This window comes from Mus pahari, chromosome 5, assembly GCF_900095145.1.
Source record: "Mus pahari chromosome 5, PAHARI_EIJ_v1.1, whole genome shotgun sequence".
NCBI lineage: Eukaryota > Metazoa > Chordata > Mammalia > Rodentia > Muridae > Mus > Mus pahari.
The window spans coordinates 10161220-10173550 of NC_034594.1; positions in this window are offsets into that span (position 1 = coordinate 10161220).

Here is a 12331-nt window from a genome sequence, read left to right on the forward strand (position 1 = left end):
TCTCTAGAGCCATATAATTAAAAACACAGTGCTTATTAATCCCAGGAGAATGAAAATAATCCATTGAGTTTATTCATTAAATATCATAATCTACTTTAGACACACAGGTTAGACAATCTTTTCCTGAGGGTTTCTCACTTTTTTGCTAAGGCATCTGTCAAATGAACAATTTTATTCATGTTAAAATTTCCCCAGAGAAGACAATGCAATTACCCATTATCCTTTGAGAAATAACATCAATTACAGGGATACGCACATGAATTATAATATGAAGGAAAGACTGTGTGATGTCAAAGTATAAGACATGGAAATTGAGTACTTATATTGTTTAGAAATTGTTAAGTGGCACACTCTAGACCCTCCAAAGCCAGTCAGTAAAAACTGCCAAAACTGTTTAAAGCAACTTTTTAAAGTTAGGAACACTGTTGTCTAAATAATGAAAGAATGATGTGACCAGCTTAATATAGTTTACTTTGCTAAGTTTCCATATCAGAAACTCTTGAGGCCTACATTGTCTTCTCCCAACTGAAGTTCTGGAAAAGATGCCAAAAAGCTGAATGTGGTGGCATGAACCTGTTACCCAAATTACATGAATTTGAGGCAAGAGAGTTAATAATTGTGCCTGGAGTTCAAGTAAGATGGAATAGAAAAAGATAACTATGCATGTCTCTACAATACTCTAAAAATACATGCCACTTTATTTCATGTATGTGAGTACAATGTTGTTCTCCTTAGACACATCAGAAAAGGGCATCAGATTCCATTACAGATGGTTGTCAGCCACCATGTGGTTGTTGGAAATTGAACTCAGGACCTCAAGAAGAGCAGTTAGTGCTCTTAACTACTGAGCTATCTCTCCAGCCCCTAAATGTCACTTAAAGATAATCGAAAGTACTTGAAAATTGTTTACAAGAAATCCGAGTTCAGACGTGATACTCTATCAATGCATCTATTATTTGGACAGAACATTCAATGTGTTCAAGATAAGGACTGTTTGCTCTTTAGAGTGCTGAAGCCTCATAAAGAAGATGTCTTAGGTTTCTAGTTCAGTGACTAAAACATAAAAACAAAAATCCAAAGCACTTGGGGAGTTTATGTTATCTTGCACCTGTAGTTCATTAACCAAAGAAACTCAGGATATAAACTCAAGACAGGAACCTGGAGGCCGAAAATAATGCAGAGTGCATGGAACAATGCTACTTAATGGATGTTTACTTCATCCCTCTTTCTTATATGATCAGCATTCGATGATTGGTACTGAATGTCCTAACACACGTGAAGCACAAGCAAAATGACCTTAAATCCACTAATATAAAGATGATAGAGGCCTTTAAATAGGAAATAAATGAATCCATTTAAAATATACATGAAAATATAATAGAAGCAGAGAAGGAAATGGATAAAACGATTCAAGACCTCAAATTAAATGTAAGCAATAAAAAAAAAAAAAAAAAAAAACACGAACAGAGGGAATCTTGGAGATCTAGTCTTGGAATAACAGAACGGGAACGACAGACTCAAGCATCACCAATAGAGTACAGTAGATATAAGTCAGAATCTCAAACATAGAAGTTAAAACAGAAAAAAACATCAAATAAATGTTATATCTAAAACGTTTCTGACACAAAACCACCTGAAAATCTGGGACACATAAAAATATTAGGAATAGTATTCCATTGTATAAATGAAGCACATTTTCTGTATCATACAGGAATTTTGAAGGCAAATGGATGGAACTATAAAATATCTTCATGAGCAAGGTAACCCAGACACAAAAGGACATGTGTGGCACATATTCACTGGTAAGTGGACATTAGTCAACAAGTAAAGAGTACCAATGGTCCAACTCACAGATGATATGAAGCTTAAAATGAAGGAAGGCCCAAGTGAGGGTACTTCAGTCCCACTTAGAAGGGCCGGGAGGGACCTGGGTAGGAGAAGGGAGGGGGGAAGAGGATAGGATCAGTTATGGAGAGAGACAGAACAAAAGCAGAGAGGGCCAGAAGAATGGAAATACACAGCTGGGAGGGGGCAGTAGAAGGCTGAGGAGGCAGACCTCTAGAAATTCCCAGAGGCCTCGAAAGTGAGAGGCTTCTGGGTTCAGTGGTGATGATCTTAACTAAAAGGACCAATAGTGGGAAGATGGAACCTGAAGAGATCACCTCTAGTAGGTAGACAGGACCCATAGTGGAGGGATGCAACCACCTACTGATCTTCTAAATTTTTGACCCAGAATTGGTTGTGTCTAAAAGAAATGCAGGGACAAAAATGGAACACAGACAGAAGGAAGCTTCATCCAGTGACTGGCTCAAATTTGGATCCATCTCATTCGCAAGTATCAAACACTGATATGCTTGCAGATAGGAACTTAGCATGACAATCCTCTGAGAAGTTCTACCAGCAGCTGACTGAGATAGCCAAACATTGTACTGATGTTGGAGACCTCAATCTAAAAGAAAAAGAGATTCCTACAAACATAAATGAAGCATATAGAACACCAAATAGATTGAACCAGAAAAGAAAATCAATCCCCGTGTCACATAATAATCAAAACACTAAATGTAAAAGAACAAATAAAGAATAATAAAAGCAGCTAGGGGAAAAGGCCAAGTAAGATATAAAGTAGACATATCAGAAACACACCTGACTATTCAAGGGCACTCTCAATGCCAGAAGGGCCTGGAAAGATATCTTGAAAATTCTAAGAGACTATATAGATGGAAGCATAGCCTACTATACACAGAAAAACTCGAAACAAACATATATGCAGGAACCAAATATCCCAGTAGAAAATGATATTTAATCAATATCTATCCACAATCGAAGAGTACAGAAGATATATTAGAAGAAAAACTCCAACCCAAGGAGGCTAACTACATCCAGGAAAACATAGAAAATAAATAATTCTACACCAGAAAAACCAAGCAAAGACAAATACACTCTTCTACAACAACTACAACTACTGTTACCAACAACTCAGCCATCAATACAAGCATCAAAATAACAAGAATTAATGATTCCTGACCTTAATATATCTCAATATCAATGGATTCAATTCTCCAATAAAAAGATACAGGCCAACAGAATAGGTACATAAACAGGATCCATCATTCTACTGCATATAAGAAATATTCCACAGCAGTAAAGATAGATATTGCCTCAGATTAAAGTGCTCAAAAGAATTTCTAAGAAAACGAACCCAAGAAGCAAGGTGGAGTAGCCATCCTAATATTTAATAAGATGGACATTCAACAAAAAGAAATCTAAAGAGGTGGGCAAGAACATTTCAAAATTTTCAATGGAAAAATCCACTGAGATGACATCTTACTTCTGAACATCTATGCCCCAAATGCAAGGACACCCACATTCATAAAAGAGACATTACTAAAAGTTGAATCATACATCAAGTCTCACAGATTAATAGTTGGAGACTTCAACACCCCATACTAACCAATGGACAGGTTATCCTGACAGAAACAAAAACAGAAATAATGAACCTAACAGGTGTTATGAATCAAATGGACCCAACAAATATCTACAAAACATTTCACTTAAATGCAAAGACTATACCTTCTTCGTAAAGCCTCATGAACCCATTTCCAAAATTGACCACATACTCTGTCATAAAGCAAGTTTTATAAGATACAAGAAAATTGAAATAGGCCTCATATCTTATAAATCACTATGGATTAAAGCTGTACTTCAACAACAAGAGAAACAACAGAAAGCCTACAATTTCATGGAAACTAATCAATTCTCCATTCAATAACTACTGGGTCAAGGAATAAATAAAAATAATTAATGAGTTTCTATAATTACGTGATCATGAACATACCCAAACTTCAACACTATATTTGACAGAGCACTGATATCCCAAATATATAAAGAACTCAAGAAATTAGATATCAACAAACTAAATAACATAATTAAAAATCAGGTAGATATCTAAAGAGAATATTCAGCGACAGAGGAATCTCAAATGGCTGGGAAGCATTTAAAGAAATCTTCAATATTCTTAGTCAACAGGGAAGTGCAAATCAAAGTGAGAGTCCATTTTGTCAGAATAACCAAGATAAAATAAAACTAATATACAGCACATATTTATGACAACATGGACAAGGGGAGCAATATTCTATTGCTAGTGGGAGTACAAGCTTTACAGCCACTTTGGAAATAAATGTTGTAGTTTCTCAAAAATGGGGAAAGCTTTACCAAAAGACCCAGTTATATTAATACTGGACATATATGCAAAGGATGCTTCACCATATCACAGACCCAAGGAAGCTAAGAAAAAGAAAAGCCTAAAGGAGGATGCTTAAATCTCACTCAGAAGATGAAATGAAATAAACATTGGAGATGGAGAGAGGGAGGGAACTGGGTGGGACATTGAGTGGAGAGAGGAACAGGAATGGGGATCAGGTTTGAGGATAGAGGGCTGGGGGTGTGACCAGGCAAAAGATAACTGAAAGAGAGAACTGAAATCAGTGGAGAGGAATATGTGGGAATTTCAGATTCCTGAGAATCTATGCAGGTGGCTATCTGAGATCATAAAAGCTGGAAATATGGGGACTGAAGTGGCAACCTCTTGAGGGAGGGCATCACCAACCCTCTTACAAAACCTTCAACCCGAAATTTGTCCTGCCTACAAGATGTAAAGGGATGATGATGGAGCAGAGATTGAAGGAAAAGCCAAGCAATGACTGACCCGAATTGTGACCAACCTCGGGGGAGAGATCCCACACATGGCACTATTAATGATACTGGTATGCTTACAGGTAAGAGCCTTGAGTAACTGTCTTCTGAGAGGCTTCATCCATCAGCTGAAAGAGATTCAGAGATCCACATCCAAAAATTAGAAGTCAGGAGATCTTGTAGATGAGAGGGGAAAAGAACTGAGAGAGCTGGAGCAGTCGAGGACACCACAAGAAGACCTGCAAAGTCAAGTTACCTGGCCCATAGGGACTCACAGAGTTAAACCCATCAACCAAAGAACATGTGTCAGATGGACTTAGCAACCTTACATATTTGTAGCTGGTGTGAAACTTGATCTTCATGAGGGTTTCCTAACAATTGGAGCACTGGCTGTCTTTGACTCTGTTGTCTGCCTTTGGATTATATTCCCCTACCTGTACTGTCTTTTCTTGTGGTAGAGGATATGCTTATTCCTGCTGTAACTTGAATTTCCAGAGCAGAGTTCCAGGGTGCCCTTGGGGTTTTCCCCTTCTCTGAGGAAGAGGAGAGGGTGAAGTAGAGGGGTATAAGTAGGACTGGGAGGAGAGAAACGGCCATGATCAGGATATAAAGTGAATAAATAAAGTGAATTATTTTATATAAAAAGACTAATCAAGGTAGCATATATCTCCATTCTCAGCACTCCTACAGCATTGAAAGGGGGCAGAAGAATTCTCAGAAGCTTATGAGTTGCCTTTCCCATCCAAAGTAGTTGTGAACTATTTTCAAGAATCTCTGTCTGAAACAATGTGGAAGAGGAGAAGATGGAGCATGTATACCTACACACACTTGCTGACATACACACACTCACTGATACACACATGCATATGCACATGCACACTCACTGACATACACACATGTGCACACACACACATGCACACACTCACATACACATACAGAGATGAAAGTGTAAAATCTATGTCAGGAAATAATATTTCATAAATGGATAAATTGTTATTGAAGGAGTGTAGTGTACTATACGGTAAGACACAGTAGAAAACCCATCTGAAATCTTTCTAATAGGTAACATTAGGCTTCCGCATGACACTGAAGTGAACACATCGATTTTACATGGAATATGGACTTTTCAGTTACCTTGATGTACATTCATATAAATGTACATGTTTATTTTGTGAATAGATTTGCAAACATAGATCATTATAAGATCACACAAAACAATCTTAAGATTTATAAGACACAGACTCAAAAATGTATGTAAGGCCTTGTGGGGAATTGCAGGCTGGTCTCCAGTCGAGCTGAGGTCTGAATCCCGATGATCATAATTCACCTACATGACACGACATGGTAGGCGTTCCCTCTGCTCCTGGAACTCTGACCCCTGCCTAAGTTAAAACCCCTCACAGCCCCCATGAGAGAAGCATGGTCAGTGGTCTAGTAAGCAATGGCCCAAGCTTCTGACCTTCAGCCTAACTCCTCCTCAGTTACCTAGCAACAGTGGAGACCATAAAAAGGGCTCTCTTATTTCCCCGCTCTCTTGTCTCCCTCTTAGCCCTCTCTCCCCTCTCTTTTTCTTCTCTACTCTTCTCTTTCGCTTTGTCTTCTTCTTTCCTCTCCTCTCTCCCTCTTTCTCTCTCTCTCTAGCCCTCTCTCTGTCTCTTTCTCTCTATCCCCTCTCTCTCTTATACCTTTTCTCTTTCCCCTGAATTTCTATAATAAAGCTCTTAAACCATAGAGTGTCTCTGCTCCATTCAGAATCTGCTGCACCACACTTGTCAGTGTTGGGAACTTCTTCCACATTCCCTCTGTCCTGTAACCCTGGGGCTTTAGCAAGGTAGCTCCAGGGGGTCCCCTACTGGGGGCTGCCCCTATTCTGCCCCTGCTGCATGGGTTAGGCATGCTCACCCAGTGCACTGTGGAAAAGTGTCCAGCAGTCTCCCCATGTTGTGTCCACCTGCCCACACCACAGGAGCTCTGGCTGGACGTGGCATATTTTTCCTCCCCACTTTTCCCCTGGCCTTCCCCAGCCCCCTTTATTTTGTTCCCAACCAGCCCTGACAGTAATGAAGTATATTTTACATAACTGAAATGTATAGAAATGCATTGGGAATAAATTTGTCAGCAGTCTTGACATCGTTTCAAAAAAATAAAAGAAATATTGATTAAATTGTGAGAGAGTAAATTAAATATTTGTAATGAAATAAATAAAGAATAAATAAAGAATAGTTTAAGGCAAAAGAAGTTGGTAACAGTAATGGATACTATTTTTTTTCTTTATATGATCTGAAAACCACTTAACGTGAAAATGAAAACTTCATAGAATACAGAGCATCACTACATTCTGGAAATGAACCTTTTAAGACGCATTCTGTGAATTGTAAAGCAGTTCATCAATTGTAATATTTTCTTTAAATCCAAACACTTTTGTTTTCAGTTAAGACTTTAGAAATGCATTAGAAAGCATTTGGTGTTTCCTTTTTCAGTGGGAGACTTAAGTGTCTACTCATGACAGGTAAGGTACCAAATGACAGACCAAAAATTAGAAATCACTTGGATCCAGCTGAGTGAATCACTGAGTTTAGTTCATGTTACTTACTGGAAAATGGATAAGAGTTATCTACAAACTTATAGGTGATTCATGTATAGATAAATGATGAATGAAATCTTCTCTGATCTAGCAAACACTAACCCCTTCATGTATTACCAAGGAGAGATGGGGACTCTTTTTCAGTTCCTCAACTGCTTGAGTCTTGTCTCCTAACACCTGTCCTTTTTGAGGGAATGTTAATGTGCCCAATATTGAGAGTGTCAAGTATTACAATTTGAAGAAAACAGCTCTTTTTTTACCTGGAAAACCAAAGAGTTCCACAACACTTGGGATAATTTTTTCCCAAAATGTAATATGGTTATGAATGTAAATGCATTATAAAGCTACAAGTTATTGTCTAAATCAATAAACTCAACTTGATATCAGAAATGTAACACATAGAAAAACTTATGTTTCTCAATACATAATGTATATTCCTCAAACAACGACAGACTATTGCTATCAAAAAGGCATCATACAAACTATATAAATGAACTCTGATGCCTGTCACTAGGAAATGAACCATGCAGAGGTAAATTTATGTTTTCTTAGAATGAATCTCTTGGGTTTCCTATTTTATTTAGAAATCAGGTATTCTTTTATAAAATAGTAATGATATTCTCTTTCTGGAATTGTCAGTAGTATGTTGCAATGGTGTGTCTTCTGACTACTAGCCCTAAGCATTAAATTAAGTCTGTTTTGTTTTCAGGATATTTGCAGACCATTAAATGTTCTGTGTAATGCAAAGTGTAACAAAACCACTATTTTTCTTTTTACTGGAGTTATATTGCAAAGTATGAAGTCTGAAAGTCCATGACAAATTAGGTATATTTTGAGACAGGAGGATTGTATAAACAGAAAATGGTGTGAATTTTCCACAAATTATTAGAGTACAATTTTAAGTTATTTATAATGTAGAAAACTTCAATAGCTTACTCTTGTGATTACAATGATTTTTGATTGATGCCAGTGAAATTTTTCTTTTTAAACTAAGAACGCTTTTCTTTTGTACATAAGTTTGATTGTAACGTGCAAAGTTTTCTTTTTTATTGGATATTTTCTTTATTTACATTTCAAATGTTCTCCCCTTCCAGGTCTCCCTTTCGGAAACCCCCATCAGATCCCCCTCCCCTGCCTCTAAGAGGGTGCTCCTCCAACCATCCACCCACTATCATGCAAAGTATTGAAGTGAATATGTTTACATTAAAACAAACTGTCAAACAAAACTGAAAGCCTGAACAAAGAGCAAGAGAAAAATAAACTGCATACTACAGTGACTTATCGATGCTTTGTTGTTGAGCATGTACATATTGACTATGTTTTAATTAATCTTGGTACAACTAAAACATATTTTGTCTATTGGTCATATGCTTATACTGATTTCTATCTTGTCTTTATCAAGCCAGGGAAAACCATATGCACTTGCTACTTTATATTTTAATACAAAAGGACTCAGCAGACATTGCTAAATTCACTTAAGTAATTCTAAGATAGATGTCATTGAATTATATACATGCATCTCACACTTTATTGTAACAAGCTTCGGTATATCAAACATTTTTTATAATTAAATTTCAACTGTGTTAGAATTATGTCTTAGTTACTATGTATGCAATTATGTGTCATTTTTTTTCCAGTTGGAGGCAAAACAAGACATGTTAGCCATTTAAATCAAATTAGACAATATTAGAGCTTCCTATGGTATGACTTTTAGATTTAATTACATATTAAAAGTTATAAAATGTTTTTATGTATGTTATATGATTATGTGTTACCTGGAACAGGTTTTATTTTATTTCATAATATATAAGTAGCTTTTTATGGTATAACCTTTTTTACATGGCTTTGCAAATTATGGTATAAGATTTAGAATTTCATGGAGCTGTTTATACACTCCCTTTAAGAAGATGACCTTTCTCCTGAGCACAGTTCACAACTTTCAAATGCAGTTAATGATGACTTAGTCAAATAGAATTAATGAAGAATCCAGGCAGGTGGATCATAACATTAGAACTTAGGATGTTACAGAGAGAAATCATTTACTTCCTTCTGTTCTGGAAAAAAAAAATCATTCAAATCTAAATGAAAATAGAATGTTAATAATGTTATTTAAATAAGGCCATAATTTAAACTTATGGACCTTTATATAATTGCTTTCTGCTTTTTAAATTTTTGTATTATTCAAGTTTAACTATACTATCGAATATATTTTTAAATTGCATATAGCATTATATACATAAAAATCTGTTCACATTTGTGTTTACAAATCAACCATTTTTACTTTAGTGACTAATTATATTGTTGTTAATTATATAATGAAATTATAATATTCAGCATACTGTATCAAAACACTGAAATACTTTTAATTACAGTCATCTATCTTTACAATATTTCCTGCATATGCACATGCACATGCCTATTAATACTAATTTTATATTACTGCCTATGATAATAAATGTCTCAACAACATGTAGATTGGCTAAAAAGGTGAGTAGTGATTTGTACAATGAAAATATATTTTTTATATTTAGAGAAAGATTTTCATATGTATGGTTATGCATGTTCAACATGGTTTTTGATTTTAGCCTGTTTTTACTATATTTATTAGAACATAATAATTATTCAATCAATAACTATAAAAGGCAAGGTTTATTTATAGTTCACAGATTTTAGAAATTTATCAGGAAGAGAGAATTAATAAATTAATCTTTAAGCACCGAAATAAACAGAATAGTGAATCAAAATAAAAAACCTCAAAGAAGGGTCAAATATTTTGAAAATGAATCAAAGGTGGTCATGGATTACACATAAATGTAAACACACAACTAAACCCTCTAATATTATAATTTCATGTACCATTCAAACAATCAGAGGGAAAATTTTTAGAAATAACAACAAATGTGTTTATTTTATTTATTAAAAGAAATACAACATCACAGGTATACATTTAATTTTATTAATTAAAAGAAATACAACATCACAGGTATACATTTAATTTGAGTTAAAAACAAATAATTTATTGTACAGCCATGTCTCAATCCCCGTTTAATTCTCTCCAAGATATCCAGCTCATCTCACTCCCTACTTTGTTTCTTCTTTTTATATTCATTCATTTAAACTCACTGAATCTATATTAGTGTTGCCTGTACATGCACAGGTATGAATGAAGTCATCAGTGCATGATGGGAATGTACCAGAATGCACACTTCTAAAGACAAGAGAAACACATGTAATGCATTGTGTAGCTTGGAACGTCTGATTCCAGAGGTAGAGTTTAGGTTCCATTACGCTGGCTAGTTAGAAAGTAGCCTTGCTTTAATGTGTCTTAATATAGCACAGATATATTAACTTTATATGTAGTTTTTAATTATCATAAGGTGGGCTTTCCTTTCTACTATTGTCAGGTAAATAAAAAATGAGATCTGGCCAGCACTGGGTCACCTAGGGCGTGGAGTGGGCGGAAAACCCCACGGTCCCTAGCGGACTGTCCAAGCGATCTTAGGATCACTGGTGAGTGGAACACAGGGCACAAGCCCCTTCTGGTCTGCACCAGCACTGGGTCACCTAGGGCGTGGACTGGGCGGACACCCCATGGTCCCTAGCGGACTGCCCAAGCAATCTTAGGATCACTGGTGAGTGGAACATGACAGCTGCTCCAATCCAATACGGACGGGCCTGTGACAGCAGGAACAAGGACACCAGAGCCTTTCCTGAGCAGAGGCTCAGGTTCCTTTTAATCAGTTCAGGTTTACCTTGGTTTCAGCAGACAAGACAACTCCATGGTCCTCAAAGGAGACACCACTACCATGCACTGTAACACGCCCAGGATCTTAGAACAACAGGATCCCAGGATAATAGGAGCTGGGTCACACTAGTATTTGAGTGTCTCAGAGGAGCTTGACTNCNAAGAACTCAGACACACCCAGAATCTCAGGTTCACAGGACCCCACAATCAAAGAATCTCAGAGAAATCTGGACTCTGAGAAGTCCTGAATCAACTGGGATTATAGGAAGGACAGGTTCAAATCAGATATATTGAGGGCAGCAAGCACTAGAGATAATCAGTTGGCAGGAGGCAAGCATAAGAACAGAAGCAACAGAAACCAAGGTTACTTGGCATCANCAGAACCAAACACTCCCACCACAGCAAGTCTTGGATATATCATCACACCAGAAAAGCAAGGCATGGATCTAACTAACCAGTACCCCCTGAGCTCGAGTCTCTAGCTGCATATGTAGCAGAAGATGGCTTAATCAGCCATCAGTGGGAAGAGAGGCCCCTTGGTCTTGTAAACTTTATATGACCCAGCACAGTGGAAGGCCAAGATCAAGTCGTGGGAGTGGGGGAGTAGGGGAGCAGGGGCGGGGGGGGATAGGGAACTTTCGGGATAGCATTTGAAATGTAAATAAAGAAAATAATAATAAATAAATTGAAAATGTATTAAAAATAAAATTAAAAAATGAAAAAAGTACACATAATAAAAATAACATAAATAAAAAAATATAAAGTCACTTCTCATGATGATGATGGAGGACTTTAAGAAGGAAATACTGGAAATCACAGGTAAACAGAAGACTTTGAAGTGGAAACACAAAAATCCCTTAAAGAGTTACAGGAAAATGCTATGAAACACTACCAAAAGGAGATGGAATTGGACAAAATCATCCAGGATCGAAAAATGGAAGTAGAAACAATAAAGAAAACCCAAAGGGAGACAACTCTGGAGATAGAAACCCTAGGAAAGAAATCAGGAACCATAGATGCAAGCATCGGCAACAGAATACAAGAAATGGAAGAGAGAATCTCAGGTGCAGAAAAATTCCATAGGGAACATGGACACAACAATCAAAGAAAATGCAACATGCAAAAAGAACCTAACTCAAAACATCCAGGAAATCCAGGACACAATGAGAAGACCAAACGTACAGATAATAGGAGTAGATGAGAATGAAGATTATCAACTTAAAGGGCCAGCAAATATCTTCAACAAAATTATAGAAGAAAACTTCCCGTACCTAAAGAAAGAGATACCCATGAACATTCAAGAAGCCTAC